The 22,590-nt window shown below is 43.0% G+C and overlaps 1 protein-coding gene and 2 pseudogenes across 3 annotated transcripts in view; 2 read left to right on the top strand and 1 right to left on the bottom strand.

Moving 5' to 3' along the window:
• TLN2 (talin 2) overlaps window positions 1-22,590 on the top strand; it is a 428,326-nt gene that overhangs the window by 188,896 nt on the left and 216,840 nt on the right. The gene's annotated exons all lie outside the window — the stretch shown is intronic.
• Window positions 10,650-11,845, bottom strand: LOC308517946 (obg-like ATPase 1; annotated as a pseudogene). The gene is made up of 3 exons: window positions 11,780-11,845; window positions 11,124-11,613; window positions 10,650-11,082 (listed from the first exon to the last, which is right to left on the bottom strand). The product of its transcript is annotated as an obg-like ATPase 1 (transcript).
• On the top strand, window positions 12,175-13,399 carry LOC308517877 (obg-like ATPase 1; annotated as a pseudogene). The gene is made up of 2 exons: window positions 12,175-12,202; window positions 12,569-13,399. The product of its transcript is annotated as an obg-like ATPase 1 (transcript).

Below are 22,590 nucleotides of genomic sequence, written 5' to 3'. Positions count from 1 at the left end.
TACTTGGGAGTGAACTTCTAAATTCAGCACTTAAGGCAAAAATTTCATATAAACACAGTTGCTTGTGACTATCCTTTAAGAAGATGTCACACTAGACGCAATTATCCTATCTCCCAGTCGGTTCAACACAGTGGGCTTTTCTCAAAGCTTACGAATAGCTTGCTGCTAAGTAGCCGGCTCCTGTATTTAAGGGACACATTGTAAATAATAGAAGAACTCTTGGCACCCAGATAGGACCCCAGGAGGCACTTAGAAACTGAGCAAGCCCAGGGATCTGTAAATTCTTACATCCTTGCCATTGTCATTGTGGGACTTATATGCTCATTGAGAGGAATGGGAGAGGAGCTGCCTGCCAGATTGTTATTACGGAAACTTTCAAACACGTTTAAAGGTGAAGAGAATTATATGGTGACTACATACCCATTACTCAGATTCAATGCTAAATAATTCTTAGCCAGTCTTAGTTCATCGATACATCCTGTTCTTTTCCTACCAATTGTTTTTAAGTGCATCTTTGCTATTTTATTTTTCCTCGGTTATTATTTCAGTATATGGCTCTAAAAGGACTAAAAACGTATCTAACTACCTTATCACACCAAAAACATAAAAATTACCAGTACTTCCTTAATGTCATTAAGTATCAAATTCATGTTAAAATTTCATCAATTGCCTTATAGTACTTCTTTTTAAAAAAATATTTTTATTGATTTTAGAGAGGAAGGGAGAGGGGAGAGAGAGATAGAAACATCAATGATGAAAGAAAATCATTGATCGGCTGCCTCCTGCACACCCCACACTGGGGATCAAACCTGCAACCTGGGCATGTGCCCTGACCGGGAATCGAACCGTGACCTTCTGATTCATAGGTTGACGCTCAACCACTGAGCTATGTCAGCCGGGCTATTGTACTTCTTTTTAAGTTTCTTTGAGTCAGGATCCAAACAAAGTTTACACATTGCAATGGATTGATGTCTCTAACCCCTTTTTAATTGACAGGTTCCCCTTCTGTATCCCCCGGCCACCCCACCCCTACTCTTGTGATTTGTTTGTTGAAGAACGTGAGTTGTTTGTCCTTTTAGAGCAGAGATTCTCAAATAGGGAGGATGCCCTTCCCCCATCTAGGGACACTTGGCATGTCCGGAGACATTTTTTGTTGTCACCACTGGGGATTGCTACTGGCATCTAGTGAGTAGAGGCCAAGGATGCTGCTAAATATCCTACAGAACACAGGAAGCTCCTCACAACAAAGGATTCTCTGGCCCAAAATGTCAGTAGTGCTGAGGTTAAAAAAACTATGCTATAGAGTTTTCCAGTCTGGGTTTTCACGATGGCTTCTTTGATGATACCATTTTACATGTTTCTCTGTTCTTTGTGTTTTCTGTGGTTTATTACTTATATGTCCAGTAGTCAGACTCAGATCTGGGTTTGTTTGTTTTTCCTCCAGGGCTACATACATCACAGGCAGACAGCGTATTTTCACAAAAGAATCCATACTGGTCACTGATGATTATTGCCTCGACCCTTTAATTTATTAGTGATTGTAAAAACATGACATTACAATTCTATCATTCCTTCCTTGTTTATATACAAGAATACTTACGTAAAAATAAATTTAACCTCAACTATTTGTTTACCCTGAGGTTCATGTAGGAAAGTCGGGACAAATGCTTGATACTTTCCCTTTATTTTCAAAACAATGAGCTCCCTAGCAGCATCCTCTAAAAGTGATCACCGAGGTTTTATTTATTTATTTATTTAGTTGGCTTGTGTTTTCTTCTTTTTTTCAATGTAAATATAATTGATGCATTTCAATTAAATATTCTTATTGATACTGGAATTGTCACATATTTGACCAGTAGAAGCTAATTCAAGTGACTTGTGGAAACTAATTCCTAGTCCTTTTGACATGACTTGTGTTTTTGCATTTTTCTGTACTTTGTGGCACAACAAAATGTTACAGGATTGTCTTATCCATTTCTTATTTCAGACTTAGAGTCATCATTTCTTTAAGAAGCCCTGGTTTCTTTGAGTGTGTAGAGGCACAATATAGAAATTAGGAATGTTTATAACTACTGGATTTATCATTGTTTCTAGATCTTAGTGGATCAAATTAAGGAATATACATGTATGTATGTGTATGCTTGTATGTACAGAGCAGAGATAAAACCGATTATTAGTTCATACTAATACTTCCAGGTGAAATTCAGGTATATAGCACAGTAATACAGGACTTTTACTAGCTTCCACCCAGAATCCCAGTTTAGTAATCTACACTAATAAAAGAGAAAAATGGTAATTGGCATACGACGATACCCTTTTCATTGGCTAATCAGGGCTATATGCAAATTAACTGCCAACTAAGATTGGCAGTTAACTGCCAACAAGATGGCGGCTAATTTGCATATGTAGGCACAATGCAGGGAGGCAAAAGGGAAAGCAGGAAGAAGCCCCCTGCCACTGACAGTGATCTGAAACCCAGGGGGGAGCTAAGAGCTGGGGGGCAGCCATGATCGGAGGAGAATCAGGCGCCTTTGCCGCCCTGGCCAGTGATAGCAGGAAGTAGGGGTGGAGCCAGCGATGGGAGCTGGGCACGGTCGAAGCTGGCAGTCCCAGGAGCTAGGGGTCCCTTGCCTGGGCCTAAAGCGGAGCCCACGATCGCGGCGCCCCCCGCTGCCACTGCAGGTCCCCGCTGCCCGGGCTGGACGCCTAGGCCAGAGGCGTTAGGCCTGGGCAGGGGCAGAGCCTGCAACCGCGGGGAGCTGGGGGTCCCCTGCCCAGGCTTGACACCTCTGCCGGAGGCCTCAGGCCTGGTCAAGGGGCCGATCTGGTGATTGGTGATCGGAGGGTGATGAGGGTCAACTCCTCTGGCCGAGGCATCAGGCCTGGGCAGGGGGCAGAGCCGGGGATTGGGGGGATATGATGGTCCCCTTGCCCAGGCCTGAAGCCTGGGTCAGAGGCGTCAGGCTTGGGCAGGGGGTGGAGCAAGTGATCAGAGGGAGATGGGAGTCCCCTGCCCAGGCATGATTCCTGGGCCAGAGGCCTCAGGCCTGGGCGGGGGCCAGAGCCAGTGATCGGGGGGAAATGGAGGTCCCCTGCCCAGGCCTGACACCTCTGGCGGAGGCGTCAGGCCTGGGCAAGGGGCCGATCCTGCGATTGGAGGGTGATGGGGGTCAACGCCTGAGGGCTCCCAGTATGTGAGAGGGGGCAGGCTGGGCTGAGGGACACACACACCCAGTGCACGAATTTCTTGCACCGGGCCCCTAGTACTATCATAATTTTGTATCTGCTTTATCGCATATATAGACACAACAAACTGTGTTTTAAAGACATTTGGAATAGTTTTTCTATGTGATTGTGTCTCCAACTGGATACACAGTTAAGCTCATTGATTTCATTTTATTTTCTGTTTTTAGAGATTCCCACTTTAAATTTATATTTAAATTTTACACAATATTGTCAAGGTTTCAAAGCCTCATCTATAACATAAGGCGTAATCAGAACTGTTTGCTTTTACCCCAGTCCTCTCTCCATTCTGTTTTCTCCCTCCCCATTAGGTAGCAATTGAAAAAAAAATATATCCTTGTGTCCTATGCTTATATCCTTTTATAATGCATAAGCAAATGTATGTTGCCAGACATTTGGGCGTTTGTTAACTTTTACTGTTAGAAATAGTGCTGTGGAGAATAGCATTGGGCACTTTAAAATCATTTTTCTTTCTAACCTCATAGAAGTTAAGTGTGTGTATGATGTGATTCCTTTCATGAAGGGTGAGAAGGATGTCTGCATGCCGCTGAGACTGAACAGAGATTTGGAGCAGGAAACAGAGAGGGAGCATGTCTGGGAGAGATGGAGATGAGCATTTCAGTGGAAGAAAATAGGGCATAGGAAGGTTGGTTAGATCCAGGTTTTCGTGACCTGCATTGCCAGGCCCAGGGCTGTGGCTTTCACATTCCAGTCCAGGAGTTAGCAATCTTTTCCAGTAAAGGACCCAGTTGTAAATATTTTTAGGTTACTGTCTGTGTTGCAACTACTCAGCTCTGCTGTTGGAGTGCAAAAGGCAGTCATAGACAATTTATAATTAAGTGAGGGGGCCTGTGTTCCAATAAACCAGATTTATGGACACAAATGTGAATTTCAAGATTTTCATTTATCATGAAATATAATTATTTTTTCAATTATTTTCTCGTCAACCATTTAAAAATGTAAAAACCATTCTTAGTCTGTGGACCATCACTTGCCAAACTCTGCTCTGGGCTTTTGGGAGACATAGGAAGTTCAGCACAGGAAAGCCTCGCTCAGAAGGACCATCACAGTGGGTTAAAGAGGCCGTTGTCAGTGGGAACGGGCCCAGGTTCAGGAGGCTGCTGATGGTCACAGTGTGGATGTAGTTGGAAGGTGGCTGAATAGAAGTGGATTTCTTTTCTTTTTCTCTGTATGGCCTGCGATTGGAGAATTATTGGACAGCATAGAAGCATTACATTGTTGGTCATTCTTACTTTTAAAAGCTGTGCTCTATAATTTCCTACAAGTTAGACACAAAGAGAGAGCCAGACCCACCATCGCACATGGTGTGGACTTGGGAAAAATGGCCTCATTCTTTGCTGCCTCCTTCTCCTCCCACCCTCATCCCCCATCAAGAAACCCAATATTGATCCCATTTGAACGGTGAGCCTTTTGTATGCGCTGCCTTGTACACCTTGTTTCCTACGACATTTGCAGGCTAACTGTTGAGAAAACGGTATTTTGTTTGTGGGAGAAAAATCAAAGATGATATCGATGAAAAATGCATTTTCATATAATGGAAATTATTAGGGCAACTTTTAAAATGTCACTGCAGATTCATGCAGACAACAAGGAGCGGAATACATTAGAAAGTAGGCCAAGTTCTCTCATGTTTATGAATGAGGTAAATTACAGTGTAGGTTTAGGTTTATAAAATTGTGTATACTACAGTTCATATGAATTACCCTCGCCCAAATGATATTAGACCAAAATATAATTAAAATAAATTGAGTTTGTTTCTTTGTCCTTTGCAGCTTAAGTATTTTATACCGAATATTTTATGAATTTAATAAACTAGGAAAAGTGATGAGCTTCTTGTTATTGCTCACATTTCCTGTATGAGACACAAAATCCACTCTAGGGAGTTAGAGCTAAAGTAGATTTAATCCAGGGGGCGAGTGCTTCCAGAACCCTTAGAAGGTTTCGAGGAATTGGCTCCAGGCTGAGCCTCCAGGACACCCCCACCCCCAGAATCATTTTCTCCTACGGAATGGGGAGAGGGGCTGTGGCTGCTGCTGCGGGAAGCTATTGAAGTAGGAACCCCGGGCTTGAGGTGCCAGCTCCCGCAATTCACCTCCTGCAAAGCAAAATTGCTTCTCTGGGATGCCCGGGCACTCTGCCCCTCTCCCCCATGGCTCAGTTCTAAATCAAAGTCACCTGGGAGCCTGTCTCATTGGGAGGTTCTAAGTCACGTTGGGCACTATAGTGGCAAATAAGTCTGGACAGTATGTGAGGCTTAGCTCTCTAGCCTCTCCATGCTACAGGGGAGCCAACCCACTGTGTTTGCCTCCGTTTCCAATTTCAGTAAATGCCACTTCACATGTGCATGCTGCTACAACCCTACCGCTGAGGGAGAGATCATCAGAATCTGCCTTCCTGGATACACGTGATACATTTTTTAGACTTGTATAGTGGTAATAATAACTGGTGTAGTACCAGTGTTACTAGTTAACGAGTATTAGTTGATAGTGTTAGTGATGGTAACGTGAAGGAAAGGTACACCTGTGGTTTAATAGTAAAAGCTTTAGTGATTGTGGAATCCAGGCCCGGAGAACACATTCCATTTTCTCCATGAAGAATGGTGAGTCCAAATATTGTCCCGACCATCCACTGCTTAAGCATTTATTGTGTTAATCCAGGGGTAACGTCAGTGATAAAGCATTGGCTCGCCGTTTATTACCGCTAACTTTCTCACTGTCAGATTCTTTTATGAGAGGAAAGTGGGCACCCTTTCTTCAGTCTGGGAAGGAACAATCACACTCACAAGTGAGTAACCGGAAGTGGTACTTCAAACAGCAGGTCACTGATTTTGAAACAGGCAGACCTGGATTCAAGTCCCAATTCCCTTATTTTCTAGATTTATACAGGTTTGCAAATTTTTTCTTTCCATACTTGTGTCTTCCGTGTTGAAGGGAGTTGGAAGTACCCTCCTCATAGTGCTGTAAGGCGATGCCCAGCACAGGCCTGGCACACAGCCAGTGCCCATGGTGGGCTGAGGCTGGCTGGCTGTGGTGGCGCCACCATCAGAGCTTGGAGGGCGCTGTGCCCTTTTCTCCTGTCCTGCTGAGTGTTCTATGTGGGGAGGCTGCTGTGTCTCTTCACAGCACGAATCTTCTCTCCTGCCGCCCTGGGGCCCTTGGAGGCTGCTTTCTTTTGTGCTGTGGGCTTTCTCCCGCCCTTCGAGCACCCCTGGATCCCTCCCAGACTTTCTCTTTCCTCCAGGGAAAAGACGTCTCTCAGTGCTTAATGGGCAACGGAGCCATCATGGGGTCACAGAAGTCGTGGTGGCTTTTTATTTGTCATGCAGACATCGAGACCTCCTTCTGAGGCTTGAAAGGCTGGTGGCCCCCCTCCTTCCTAATTAGATTACTGACTCCATTTCAGTGATGGTTTTAAGCTAACATGGCCTTCATTCCATTGCCTTTGCGTGTTTTTTTTTCTTGACTCCATCTCTCCTTTGATTTCCCAGTGGTACCTAAAGTAAAGTGGGTGACAGAATTGGGAGCACATTGGAGGGTGCTGTGCCCTTTTTCATATATATATATATTTTCATATATTATATATATATATATATATATATATATATATATATATATATATTTATATTTTAGTCCTTACCTGAGAATATTTTTCCATTGATTTTTAGAGAGAGTGAGAGGGAGGAAGGAAGAGGAGGACAGAGAGAGGGACAGAGAGAGAAACATTGATATGAAAGAGACACATCGATTGGTTGCCTCCCGCACGCTGCCCTGACCCGGGCCAGGAATGGACCCTGCAAAGGAGGTAGGTGCCCTGTGCCCTTTGGTCCGAGGGCTGATGCTCTAATCACTGAGCAAAACAGGCCAGGACTTGGTCTATATTTTTTAGTAAACTCCAGAATGGCTGTAACTTAGTGCAGTTTCGGGGAAAATGTAACAAATAATGAACAAAAGGTTCTAAAAGATCCTTTCAGAGCATCATGTACCAAGTGAGTTTCTGGGTATGTTCCCTGTTTAGTATTTTATTTGTTAGGATTTTTTGATCCCTATGTGTAGCAGACCTGACTCCTCCATTCTTTTGTGTGGGTCCCTGGGTAGGCCCACTATCCCTTTGAGTTTACTGTCTACACAGCCTGGGCAACGGGCCGCACACACATTAGCTGCAGTGGAATCGAGCCACGTGGCGGGTGACAGGGAGAACCACTCCCTGCTGACTGCAAGCAAGTGTGTTGCCTTCTTTCTCTCTCATGTCTAACCTCAAGGACCTTGACCTTGAGCTGCTTATAAGTTGTGCAAACTCTATCTGATATGTTTAACCCTTTGCCAAGGATTTGAGTCTTAATCCTTTGCCAACGATTTGAGTCACGTGACTAATACTTTTGTATATTTGAAGATTTGAGTTTGCGTTAAATATTAAGTTGGCCTACCCTTCCTTAGATCTAACTGACTCATTTATTTACTCAGCAGTCATTTATTGAACATCTATAAAGTGCCGGGCATTCTGTTGGATATTGGGAGCATTCTCTCACAGCAAGAGAGAAATGGGAAATATTGTAACAATGTTGGTGCAAAGGGTTTAAGATAGAGTTAGTGTTGATAAGTAGATTTTATGATATCTAGTAAAGGGTTTAGGCTCCCCCCCCCCCCCAAGAACAGTAGGAGTCCATTAAAGGGTTTAAGCCAGTGGTTCTCAACCTTCTGGCCCTTTAAATACAGTTCCACATGTTGTGACCCAACCATAAAATTATTTTCGTTGCTACTTCATAACTGTAATGTTGCTACTGTTATGAATCGTAATGTAAATATCTGATATGCAGGATGGTCTTAGGCAACCTCTGTGAAAGGGTCGTTTGACCGCCAAAGGGGTCGCGACCCACACGTTGAGAACCGCTGGTTTAAGCTAAGTGGGATCTAGTCAGACATGAACTTGAAGAAGGTGGCTGGCTGAGATGTGGTGTGTGTTCAAAAAAATATGTGTGTTTGGGGGGGGGGGCAGTAGGGAAGCTGTTGCAATAATTTGGGCAGAAGACGATGGTGTCCTTGAGTAGGAGAAGAGGACAGATTTGAGAGACACTTAGGAGTTAAAGTTGTCAGACTTGAGGGGTTGGATGTGGGTATGCAAGAGAGACTCATGTTATGGATAATTCTCCCATTTCTGGTTAGCAATTGGGTGGATGTTGGTGCCACTGAGATGAGCAACTCAGGAAGGGAAGCAGGTTTGGGAGGGGTGGTGGCAGGAGTGAAGGGATGAGCTCATTTTGAATGAGATGAGATTGATATGCTTGTGAAAGATCTTGGGGAGAAGCAGTGTAGACTTGGATAAGGAGCACAGGGGACAGGCCTGGCTTCTGTGTGCAGATCTGATGAGAGCAGGTGAGATCCACCAGCCAAGGGTGCAGAGAAGGAGGAGAGGGACTAGGAGAGAACTCAAGAACCATGAGGCTTAAGCAGGGAAGAGAGCCGGCAGGAGAAACTAAGCAGGAGTGGGTCAGACAGATTGAGGGAGTCCCCTGGAGCGGCCAGCATTGTCCGGTGCTGTGCAGACAGGCAAGGACTGGGAAGGGGATGCTTGTTTTATCAGCAGGGAAGGCAGGAGTGACCTTGTCCGTGCTGGGCAGAGGCCAGAAGAGGAACAAGGTAAGTAATCGGGGGCCCGTCAGTGTGGAGAACTCTTGCAGGAACTGTGGCTGTGCGGGGAGCGCAGTGCCTGGCGGTGTGTGGCTCCGCTGGGCGGGCTTTGCTGCAGAGCTGGGTGAAGAGTTAGTGGAGAGGAATGCTGCTCCTGTGCGTCCTTCCTCCTCACACTTACTGCTCTGTTATGCAGCCTCTTCAAAATGTTTTCATTGTATGTGCATTTCTGCTTAGAGACACTATATTTAATATATACGGTTGATTCACTAACATTAAACTCAATGGGCAACAGAACTCTAACTGCAGCCTGAATGAAGCTCAGCTAACATATTTTTTCCATAAGGCACATCACAGCCTTCTTGCACTTAGGAACTAGATAGTGCGATGCTTGGGGACATTTTAAACAGCTGAATCACCAACAAAAACACAAAAATTCAAAAGTCATGACATTGAATAAACTGCAAAAAGGACAGTTGTTTACAGTGTGAGAGCTGAGACAAAAAGGCAGAACGTTGTTGTCTTGGACCTCAGCTGGGAATGTGTATATTGGGCAAATCAAGGTTTTTACCATTTTGCCTGTGTCCACAAATAACCAGGAAAAATAATCAGGAAAGGGTGATGAGTTTGTTTTTACAAATGTTTTTTTGAGTGTAGACATCTGGGATACCGTAAAACATGCATTATCTCTAGATTCAAAAAGGAGCATGCTCAGTGGTTAGAGCGCTGTCCCGGGCACCCAAGGGTCTCAGGTTTGATTCTAGTTTGACTCTAGATGTACCTGGGTTGCAGGTTCACTCCCTGCCCTGTTCAGGGCTCATGTGGGGGGCAACCAATTGATGTGTCTCTCTCATATCGATGTCTCTCTCTCTCTTTTTTTATTGATTAAGTTATTACATATGTGTCCTTATCCCCACATTACCCCCCATTCCTCCCACTCATGCCCTCACCCCCCTGTTGTCTGTGTCCATTGGTTAGGCCTATATGCTTGCATATAAGTCCTTTGGTTGATCTCTCCCCCTTATCCCCACCCTCCCCTACCTTCCCTCTGAGGTTTGACCGATGCTTCTCTGTCTCTTTCTTCCTCTCTCTTTTTCTTCCACCATTCCTCCCCCCTTCCCTCCCTTCTACTTTCTCTGAAAAAGCAATGGAAAAAACATCCTCTGGTGAGGATTAACAAAAAATAAAAATAAAAGTGTCAGGGTTGGTTGGCGTACATGATGGAGATCAATGAAGTATCCTGAGAGTAATATGGTTCCTGAAAAACTTATACAGTTTGGAGTAGGGTCTCAATCACATGAAGGGCAAAGCTGTTCACTTTGCCTTTAGAGAACTGGCATTTCATTGGAGGTACACAGTATTTTAATTTTTTTTAAGTCATTTCACTTCTGAAGTCCCTCTTTCTTTTATTTTTTAAATATATTTTTATTGATATTAGAGAAGAAGGGAGAGAGAGATAGAAATATCAGTGAGAGAGAATCATTGATGGGCTGCCTCCTGCATGCCCCCTACTGGGAATGGAGCCTGCCACCTAGGCATGTACCCTGACCAGGAATCAAACCATGACCTCCTGGTTCATAGGTCGACACTCAATTGCTGAGCCTCACTGGCAGGGCCACCATATTTTAATTTTAAAACAAAAATAATTCTGTTTGTAGAAGATCCCACCCCCAACTTTGTGTGACCCTTCAGATTTTAGAAATTTAAATGTAATAAAAAATCATATGCCTTTTGGAAATTTTACATTTATCTGAGTAATACTTAAAACGTATTTCTTCTTCTATTGCTGAGGGTATTAAATTTGAAGAACGTAGTATCTCCATCTCCAACAATGTAATTCTGCCTTGTTGTCTGTACTTCCAGACAACAAGCGGCCTCGACTGCATTTCCAGAATCTTCCTCTTTAAAATCTTCATATTTCATGACTTCAGCAATAGTGAATCCTTTCTGAAAATCTGTGCGACTCTTTCCTGCAGCTTGATGAGCCTTTGTCCCTCTCCTGGGTCCATGCACGCACTTCGAGGGGCTGCAGTGAGAAAGTATTCTAGCTGGCTGGGCGCTGCACCCTCAGCCTTAATGGTCTGTGGCAAAGCGCTCTGTGTCACGTGGGCTTCCAGATGCTTCTGCCTCCCCTCAGCACTCAGTTCTTGCTACTCGAGTTCCCAGGCCCCACTGAACGGAATGACCAAGGCACCTGGGCCAGACCTGCCCACTCACTCTTCAATTTTTATCAACCATTGCTTTTCTTTCTAATGTAGTCTTTTTCAGAAAGATTAACCAAGTAGACCACTGGTTCTGAAGTCAAGAGTAAGTGTGTTTTTGTCATTAAAATCATGATGGAAGTGAACGGGTTTCTTTTGATCTCTAACCCAGGATTTGACTTCACACAAATGTCATATTCGGGTTTTAGTTTTTCCCCTCCTCCTCTCACAGCCACTTTTCCTAGTTTATCTATAACGGACCCAGTCATCTCCTCATCTTTAAGCTGGAGCTCTTCGAGTATTATTTCTACGTCTGGGATAGGACCTGCACTTCCTTCAACATGGGTGATATCAGCATCTTCGAAAGCTCGTGTTAGATGAAAGACTCCATCACAGGCACTAATATGAGATAAGAAGGCATTTCCCAGGACTTGTCCATTGAGACCAGCACTACCCTTTCTAAATGCAGGGATTTTGCTTGCTGGTCTGTGGTCCTGGCAAAGGAAATTAAGTGTCCAGAGAAACTGAAGGGAAAGAGGCCGAGAGCACTAGGAGATAAGGAAAGCCTTCGGACAAAGCTACCTAGTGGAACGTGGTCAAATAAAGTCACAAGTGTTCACCAGTCCCTTCACATGCCAGGCCCTGGTGACACAGGCATGGTCCCTTGCCCTCCAGGGGCTCGCCATGTACAGGTGTCTGGGGAGACTGGGTCTCCAGACACGACTCCTGAGGCTCTGGCACCACCGGTGATCCCATCTTTCACACCTGAGCCTAGAACAGGTGTTTCTCTTTCCCAGATGGCGTGGCTGCCATAAGTCAATAGTATAAAGTCAGTTCTCAATTCCTGCACACCTCGTCAGCTTTGAGCTTTTAGTGTTTTTCTCAAATAAGATTGCATTATCTCAAATTAGGAGAGGAAGAAAAGGCTTTAAAATATTTGAATATCATCCTATTTTAAATTGGATTATAGAATATAAATGTGATCATAATATGTAATTGCACGCCTCCCTCTTCCCTTCTAGTCATTATGTGGAAAAGGATAAGGCAGGTGCCAGCAAAGGCACTGGGGGTGGGGGAGTGGTGGCATGGTGGCCCCAAACAGCGAAAAACTAGGTAAGGAACCCAATGGTGTTAAATTGGAATTTCAAATATTGGCATGAATTCATGGTTTTCAAAATAGATAGATGAATGAATAGACAGACACACCCACAGACACATAAATGTATGTGTTTAATAGTAGTACTACTGTGTGTGTATATAGATAGACCGACATTCCTCATTATTTGTAGATTCTATAGTTGCAGATTCACTCACTCACTCAAATGTAATCACAACATTAAAACTCAGAGAATGGCCACTGCGTCACACATGCTGCTGGGTGGAGAGGCCCAGCCTGCACTCTCTCCTACTTCCTCCGAGCCTCCCGCTGTTGGTAGGACCTGTCTGCCACTGCCTCTGGGACCAGTCATTGCTCACTAGAGCAGGATGCCCCCAAAACAGGAGTTGATGTTATTAAGCCACCCCCAATCATTGGAAAATTTGGAAACTCCTTGAAAAGTAGTATTGTTGGATTGCCAAATGTTGGGAAATCTACCTCCTTCAATGTATGCACTAACCGATATTCAGGCTTCAGCAGAAAACGCCCCCTTCGGCCCTGCTGACCCTAATGAGAGCAGAGCCTGTGCCAGATGAAAGGCTTGATTTCCTTTGCCAGGACCACAGACCAGCAAGCAAAATCCCTGCCTTTCTAAATGCAGGGGGTAATGCTGGTCTCAATGGACAAGGCCTGGGAAATGCCTTCTTATCTCATATTAGTGCCTGTGATGGAGTCTTTCATCTAACACGAGCTTTCGAAGATGCTGATATCACCCATGTTGAAGGAAGTGCAGGTCCTATCCCAGACGTAGAAATAATACTCGAAGAGCTCCAGCTTAAAGATGAGGAGATGACTGGGACTGTTATAGATAAACTAGGAAAAGGGGCTGTGAGAGGAGGAGGTGAAAAACTAAAACCCGAATATGACATTTGTGTTAAGTCAAATCCTGGGTTAGAGATCAAAAGAAACCTGTTCACTTCCATCATGATTTGAATGACAAAAACACACTTACTCTTGACTTCAGAACCAGTGGTCTACTTGGTTAATCTTTCTGAAAAAGACTACATTAGAAAGAAAAGCAATGGTTGATCAAAAGAAGAGAAGAACTCGAGGGACAGGAACTGAGTGCTGAGGAGAGGCAGAAGCTTTCCAGGCCCTCCCTAACCAGAGGGGTCTTGGCGGTTCTGAAGGCTCTGGGGAGTTTCACTGTCTAGCGGCTAAACAGAAGCTTTGGATCCCCAACTCTCGCACCTACTAGATACATGGTCAAGAGAGAGTCCCGGGCTTTCCCCAATCAGTATAATAATCTGTGAAAAGGGGGTGAGCAGTGCCTGCCTCACATGATTCGGGAGGGTTACAGGAGACGGTGTTTGGAGAGGACTTGGCACAGTGGCCGTACTTAGTGTTAGCAAAGGTGTTGGTGGTGAATCACTGTTGATCTGGCACTGAGTGTGTCATGATCAGTTCCGGCCCTTTCCCCAACTTGGTGATAAACTCCAAATTGGGGTAGAGATCTTATTTCCTCTTTCTTGTTGGTATGTAACCCCCACCCCCGACTTGTCCCCCTGTCCCCCTCCTGTGTAAGCCCAGTGCTGTGCACCTAGTAGGTATTATAACCTGTTGGTTTGTCATTGAACAATCTAAGACCTCTCTGCTGGGACATAATTTTTCCAGTAGAGCAGTTTCCTTTCTCTTGTCCCGAGTGCTGGGAGATGCTGATTATTTTCTCCAACCTTTCTTCTTTTTTTGATTATGAGTCAATATTCTGTATAACACGGTCGATGTCACAGCCTGCTGCTGCTAGGAGGTGTTGTTTTCCATGCTCTCTCAATACAAGCGCTGCCCTCTGTCCCTATTGGATTCTTCGGCTCTTTTTAGACAAAGATGTGGCTGTACTATTACCCTTTGTTTTACCTTTGAGGAGGATGACAGTGAATACCAAAAAGTTCTTAAAACACAACCTATTGCTGACCTGGTTAACGACCAGCCTGGGCTTTTTATGGTAATGCCTTTTAGTAACTGGATTGGGTTTTGTAAAATCACAGCAGCATGGGATACAGTGGATAATGATTCTGCCTGCTTTTGAAACAGCCTTCCCCCACAGGGGGAGTGCTGCTCAGCCAGAAGCCGGGCTCATGGCTGGCGAGTGCAGCGGTTGTGGCAGGAGCCTCTCCTGCTTCTGCAGCAGTGCTAAGGACCCCTTGGGGATTGTCAGGCAGACATCACTGTGAAAGGGCGCAGGCCGGGCAGAGGGACCCCCTTCCCTCCCCACACCCTTCCCCCAGTGCACGAACGCTGTGCACCGGGCCTCTAGTAACCATATAATTCTGTACTAAAAGATACATGAATGTGGTGGCTATCTTTCTCATAACCTGTCTGATACCATGATGACTACTGAGTGACTAATGGGCAGATGGCATATACAATGTGGATACACTGGACAAAGGGATGTCTAGGACAGGATGGAGCCAGAAGGTGTGAGATTTCATCACACTACTCAGAACAGTGAAATTTAAAACTTACAAATTATTTATTTCTGACATTTTCCATATAATTTTTTCAGGTCTCAGTTGACTGCAGGTAACTGAAACCATGGAAAGCAACACTGCAGACAAGAGGGATTGCCTGTATTGTACGGATTCAGCATTTGCTCTAACACATTAGTGTAAAATGATATTCCAGGGCTATTACATCATCTCTTTCCTAAAGATATGAAGTCAGTTGTCTAAGGTAGAACTGGAAATAAATGTTAGGGCTCATTCATAGCTTTGTAAGAGAAGTAGCCAGAACTCAGGAATGTGTAGGTGGTAACAGGGGATACAGGCAATAGTTAAAAGCTAAAGCTTGGGGCTCAGACTTCCTTGTTCAAATCCTGGTTCTGCCTCTCATTAGCTCTGTGACGATTAGTAATTTTTTTCTCTCTTTCCCTCAGTTTATTCACCTATCAAATGGGTTTGGTGATTTTATTTTAGTGTTTACCTTCATAGGGTTTTTATAGGGTATTTACAACATGGTTTACATAGAATCAAGCCCATGGAAAACACTGAATAAATGTTTGCTGTTATTCTTATCAATGTATTTTGCTGCTTATTATTATCTGTGCAACAGGGAAAGGGCAGAAATTAAAAATCCACCTTCATAATTACTGAGCATGTGCAACTTATGCTCTGGTTCCTTTAAATTAGGCAAAGCTATGTTGTCATAGCCAATGGGTCCTGTGTCGTACAAAACTACAAAAGCCGTGTATAGTATGTGTTGCATAGCCAGTGGGTCCTGTGACCTGTAAAACTTACAAACAGCTGACAGGAAACAAATTAGGCTCACACACGTTGGTAGGATGTGAAATGGTATAACCTCTTTGGTGGTTTCTTCAGCTTTTCATGTCCTATGCTTTTATTTTTAAAATCTAACGTATAATTCATATACATTTTATTGTATATAATATGAGATATGATATAACTTAATTTTTGCAGATAAACAGTTGCCCAGCATCACTCTTTGAGTAAACATAACTCCTATCATATGTCCCAGACATTCTACTCCTCAGTATTTACCCAAGAAATGTAAGTTTTGTCCTTATGAAGACTTGTACATGAATGTCAAAGGCAGGACAGTGGACATATACACCTGTTACTATGCGCTCTCTTTATAATAGCCCCAAATTGGAAATGACTTAAATGTCCATGTACACATAGAAGGATCAATAAATTGTGCTATATCCATTCAAGGGAATATAACTCAGTAATTAAAAGAAATGAACTATTGATATATGCAGCAAAATGGGTGACTCTCAAAATAATTATGCTAAGTGAACAAAGCCAGTAAAAGAAGTGCATGTTACATGATTCTTCCACGTGAAAATTTTAGAACATGTGAACTAAAGTATAATGACAGAAAATAGACCATTGGTTGTATGAGGACAATGGAAAGTGAGAGTTGAAAGGTTTACCAAGGGGCATAGGAAAACTTTTGAGAGTAATGGGTATGTTTATTATCTTGATTGCCGTGGCTGTTTCAAAGGTATATACATACATAGAAATTTATTTGTATATTGTGAAATCGCCTGTCACTTAAGCCTTAATAAAAATGTTTTATAAAACTGACCTACTATATATATATAATATATATAAGCTTTGCTATATAGCAGTGATGGCAAACCTTTTGAGCTCGGCGTGTCAGCATTTTGAAAAACCCTAACTTAACTCTGGTGCTGTGTCACATATAGAAATTTTTTGATATTTGCAACCATAGTAAAACAAAGACTTATATTTTTGATATTTATTTTATATATTTAAATGCCGTTTAACCAAGAAAAATCAAGCAAAAAAAATGAGTTCGCGTGTCACCTCTGACACGCGTGTCATAGGTTCGGCATCACTGCTATATAGCATGATATTTATCAACTAGATTAAATGACCACTTGCTAAATTTTTTGTTAGCTCTTTTGTGTTGTTTTTTGGAATTGAGACATTTACATTATTGTACTGACCTTACAATTAGCTATCACAGCACCTAAATAGTCTAAAATGTTTTGCACAGACTTTTAATTTTGCTGCTTAGAAATCTCAATAGCCTTTTTTTCTAGTTTTCTCGCATTTTTCTCTTTTCTCCTCTGCACCTGACCACCGTACCACCATTCTGCTCAAAAAAACATTTCCTCCTCCATTATAATGCAGGGGAAGCCCCCGATTTGACATGACCAGACTTAAAATTAGTTTGTCAAATTAGTTTAATTAGTCTTGTAACTAGTTTGTCAACAAAAGTCAATTAAAGCCGAAACCGGTTTGGCTCGGTGGATAGAGCGTCGGCCTGCGGACTGAAAGGTCCCGGGTTCGATCCTGGTCAGGGGCATGTACCTGGGTTGTGGGCACTTCCCCAGTGGGGGATGTGCAGGAGGCAGCTAATCGATGTTTCTCTCTCATCAATGTTTCTGACTCTCTATCTCTCTGTCTTCCTCTCTGTCAAAAAATCAATAAAATATATTGAAAAATAAAAAAGTCAAAGCTGAGGATCATAAAATGTCTTAACCTGAAACATGTATGTTTAAATTTATTTAAAATACATACGTGTCTTCAACAAACTTCTCTGATGATCGGTGAAATTGGAGTTCTGCAACATCTTTCCGTCATGAGTCACTTCCATGCTTTGGATTCTATAATTTCCTATTTGGGGTTCATTAAAATAGAGTGTGACTTTAAAAGATATTTGAGAAGTAGTTAGTATAAACCCTTTTTATATTAAAAAAAAAATCTCCCAATTCATTGGCAATTGTCTGGACCTCACATCACTTGACAGCAGTTTTCTTTTTTAGCAATTCACCAAAACATTCTACAGAGTTTTGTGTTTTTTAAAAAATATATTTTATTGATTTTTTTACAGAGAGGAAGGGAGAGGGATAGAGAGTTAGAAACATCGATGAGAGAGAAACATCGATCAACTGCCTCCTGCACACTCCCTACTGGGGATGTGCCTGCAACCAAGGTACATGCCCTTGACCAGAATCAAACCTGGGACCCTTGAGTCCGCAGGCTGATGCTCTATCCACTGAGCCAAACTGGTTAGGACCAGAGTTTTTATTCAAATAGCAGTTCTTTTTGTGCTCATATTTTGTTGCTCCATGTCACATTTAGGTATATAAATACATAATCAATATAACTGGCTTGAAGAGGTTTAAGAGCAAACACTCTGGTAGGCATACCGTGCAATGTGGCTGTTGCCCACCCATTGAAGAGTTGCTTTTATTTTGTTAAGTTGGTTAAGAAGAAGTTGACTATGAGACTGTCTACTGTATATGCACAAATTTTAGGAAATCAAAACACAGCAAATGATAAATCATTTATAAAGTGAGAAAGCCAGAATTTAAAGACAATAAAATTTAGGTGAAGGCATTGAGAAGTACAGATTGATAGTTACAGAATAGTCACTGGGATGTAAAGGACAGCATAGGGAATATATAGTCAATAATCCTATATAATAAAAGCCTAATATGCAAATTGTCCCCTCGGGCGGTCATTCAACCAGTTCGACCACTTGCAATGATGTGCACTGACCACCAGGGGGCAGTGCAGACCATGGCAGGCATTGGCGACGCACTGCAACCTCTTGCCGGCTACCTGGGGGCGGGACTGACGGGATGGAGGTGCACTGAGAATGCGGGGTGTCCGCAGAGTTAGCTCTCACTCTCCCTGCTACCCTCTCCTGGGACGCCAGGTCTTCCAGGTGAGCTGGGCTGCAGCTGCAGGGGCTGATCTGGCTCCCCGTGGTTTTTCGCAGGAGCCGATCTGCGAGGCCAGCCAGGGTTCTGCGCACTGCCCATCCGGCTTCTGTGTGGTGCTGCTGGGCAGCCCAGAGGCCCACGCTGCACCCTGGCCTGCGGCGTCTGGCCGTGCTCAGTTCATCTCCACGTGGAGATTGGGCGCCGTGACTCAGGCAGAGGGGAGCATGCAGGGTGCTGGAGGCCCAGGTGCTGCCCAAGGCTCAGAGGTCAGCTGGGACCTGCCCTTCCACACCAGATGCTCACTTCGATTGCCAGCCAGGCATAGGGACCGCACCCGTGCAGAAATTTTGTGCACCAGGCCTCTAGTATTGTAATAACTATGCATGGTACCAGGTGGGTACTAGTAATATTAGGGAATACTTTCTAACTATGTGATTGTCTAGCCACTGTGCTATACACCTGGAACTAATACAAAAATAATACTAAATGTAAAAAAGTGTGTATTTTTTTATTAAATGAAAAATGTTTTTCATTTAATAAAATGATATTGTTATCCTTTTTAAATTTGTTAATGTGGTGAATTACATTGAGGAATTTTTCTATTAAACCCATTCTTCTTGGGTGGGATGGCCCCTATTTGTTTATGCTGTATAATCTTTTATACATACTGTTGAATTTGATTTGCAAATATCTAGCTTAGGATTTTTGCACCTGAATTCATGAGTGAAATAGATTAGTAATATTTCTTTCACAGAATGTGTTAATTGCATTTTGGAATGAGATTATATTGTCATCATAGTATAATGTAAGGAATTCTTCTCTTTATTATCCCTTTTCTGTTAGAATGAGTTTGTGTACAATTAGGAGAATCAATTTCCTGATAGTTTTGTAGAAATTTCTGATGAAATTTCCTAGTACTGCTTTTATGGTGAGGAATTTTTCACCATCATCCAAATTTCTTTAATAAATGTAGAATTTTCAAAAAATTTCACTAATGTTTAGGTGGATTTTTTTTTGTCTTTTAGGTGTAGTTTATTATTTCATGTTCTGCTCATGAAAAAAGCAGTGATGCTTATCCTAAAACATAAATACTTGTTTCTAATTATTTCCTTTCAATAGACTCCTGGAAATGAAATGATACATCTAAAGAGAGTGTCCCTATTTAAGATTCTTAAAGAATATTGCCATATTGACTGCCCCCAAATTGTACCTCCTATGGAGGAGAGTGTATATTTCACTGTGTTTCTTGCCAACATGATGAGTGTTTAGATCCCTGCTAACATGATAGAGAATGTCTGGTTTGGATTTGTATTTTAAAGGTGTTATTAAGGATAAACTTTATTTTTACCTTTTATTGTCATGCTATTAGTATTCTTTTGTGATAAATGTGTTACTACTATTCTTTAACCATTTTGTAGTAGCATATTTTATTTTATTTTTTCTTGTTTTATCTAGTTTATCTCTGGTAAATAGTAACTTTTCTCATATGCTACAGATATATTTTCAAAGCTCATTGCTTATCTTTTGACTTCATAATATTTTTACTTTTTATATCATGAAATGTCTCTGTGACTTCTGCTCTTCCATTGTTTTTACTTAGAAAGACCTTTTATTCCCTGACTCAAGAAAATTGCATAAATCTTACTGTGCAATGCTTTTATTTTAAACATAGAATTTTTAATTTAAATAAATGTTATTGTGGTATTAGTATTAAGTATGATCTAACGTTCTATTTTTTCAGATAAGCAATTTGTCCAGTGCCACTTTTTTAAAAATAATCCTCACCTGAGGATATTTCCCCATTGATTTTTAGAGAGAGGAAAAGACAAAGAGAAACACATCGACTGGTTGCCTCGTGCAACCGAGGTAGGTGTCCTTGACCGAAATCGAACCCGGGACCCTTCTATCTGCAGGCTCAGATAGTCTGGACTGCCAGTTTATAACCCACAGGGCACAGGTATTATCAGGGGAGGGGTCAGCTGCTTCATTTTCAGCCTGTCAGCTTGCTGCACCGGGAGAAAACTGTACAGCAGCTGGAATGAGTCTGAGCAGAAGGCAGAAGCCAGCCAGGCCAAGGCCGTCTGTCACCTCTGTGTTACGGGTTAGCCCAGAGAGTCTAACAACAGTGACAGGCAGCCCATCCTAGACATGTTCTCCCTCTGGAACCACCCTTCGCACGCCTCTGGTGATCACTTCCTGGTTTTGGCTTCTCCGTCTGCCCTGTCCCCCAGCTAAGTGACATTGACATTTCACCGCCCTGATCTGATATGCAGAGGGTACCCACTTACCATCGACTTCGCATCTATAAAGAACCGTTAGCACACTTGAGGCAGGAAGAAATGCGACTGTAACAGAAGCGGGATGCACGGCTGACTCTCATCCCTCAGTCATGCCTCTGTGAGCAGCCCTGTGGGCTGTCACACCTGGACCCGAGAGGCCGCCTGACATGGCCACAGCCCTGGCTGCTACTTTGCGCCTCTGACTGCTGAGCTGCCTGCCCTCTTGACGTGTCTGTCACACTGAATAGCTCCCCTTTGGGGTTTCTGTCCATTTGGGTTTTCTGGAACTTCTAAATCAAATGTATGGAGCAGGGACAAGATTTTAGTGCTGAAGATGCAGAAGAAGGAGTTCATACCTTCTGCTAATTAGAGGAAACATACGCTGTAGCATTAAAGATGAGACGAGGAATGGAGAGGGCATTCTTCCAGATGCTAAGTCCTTTCTTTTCAGAAAGGAAAAAGTGAAGGAGGCCAAGTTACCCAGGCTGATTCATCTGTCAGGTGATGCCTCACAAACACAGTTTCACTTCTTCAACGAGAATCGGCCAGGACCCTGCGAACATTCTTACAGACTTACATTTAATTTTACATTTAACTTGAAAGTTTCCTCCTATGCCTTTAGCCACCTTTTGTTTCGATGCTCTCATATGTGTTGTGTATACGTCTTTCTTGGGTTGGAGGTGTGAGGGGGGATAGTCCTGCATCTCTTTCCTGAAAAAATGTCACTTAATTTTTATGTTTGACTCTGATAAAATAGCTCTATTGCTTTAGAGAAGAGCAAGAGACGTGGGGAAGCTATTGGTGTGGGCTTGCTCAGAATTACGGCCTTCTTAGCTCATCTTCAGTCTGTCTCTTTACACGAGGTCACTCCCATGTCCCATGATCCTGTTATGATGGCTGTGTAGATAACATTCCGTAGTTTCCTGTTTCTACAGCAAGTTTTTTTTTTTTTTTTTTTTTTATTTCAAAGTAATTCTTGCCAAAGACTTAAACCGGACTCTTCATTAATAACTGTAGTGGGTTGACTCATGTCCCCTCCAAATTCATGTCCACCTGAAACCACAGAATATGACTTTATTTGGAAATAGTCTTTGCAGATGCAATTACTTAAGGATGGAGATGAGATCATACTAGATTAACCCGATGCCTGGTGTCCTTGTAAGAAGAGGAGAGGACACAGAGGGACACAGACAAGAAAGCCGTGTGACGTCGGAGCCCCCAGAAAGCTCAGAGAGGCGGAGGAGAGTCTCCCTAGAATCTTTGTGGGGAGCGTGACCCACCGGTAGCTCTTGATTCCAGACTTCTGGCCTCTGTAGCTGTGGGAGGATAGTTTTCTATTGTTCTAAGGCGCCCACTATATGGCAGTTCTTTATGGCAGCTCTAGGGAGCTAATATAACTACCAATACAAAAGGGCAGAGGTTGAAGGCCAGCCTCTTACTGACCTTCAGCTTGAAGGGGCTCTGAGTTTAGCCAAGTTTTAAACTGCAGCGTTTATAATCAATGCAGTAAAATGTTCCGCAGGCAGGAGACTCCCGTGTCTGGTGCACCTTCCATTTTAATTTGGTCAATATATTATAAGAGACAATTTACCAGAATCCTGTACCACTTGAAGGCGCTTTTATGGTCTTTTTAATCTTAACCTCCTGGGAGTGGTCTGTAGGGCTAGCTGCTTGTTGCCTGTGTTGTTTCATCAAAGTGAATTTTCAGATTCCTTAAACCTGCTTTGTGTAGCACCTTGGGACTTGAGGAATCGATTGTGTCTCTTAAGTATTTATTTGCTCATATTGCCGGTGCTCACGGACTCAGGTCAGCGTGTCAGCAAACAAGCTGAAACCCCAGCGAAGGGACACAGGGGCGTGCTGGGCAGTAGTGTCCTTTTGAGTGTTGAGTGGGCATGGCAGCATCTGG

This window comes from Myotis nattereri (genome assembly GCF_964212035.1).
Source record: "Myotis nattereri genome assembly, chromosome: 1".
In the NCBI taxonomy this organism is placed as follows: domain Eukaryota; kingdom Metazoa; phylum Chordata; class Mammalia; order Chiroptera; family Vespertilionidae; genus Myotis; species Myotis nattereri.
Note: the sequence above shows the minus strand (reverse complement) of the source record. Positions and strands in the feature narration are given on the sequence as shown.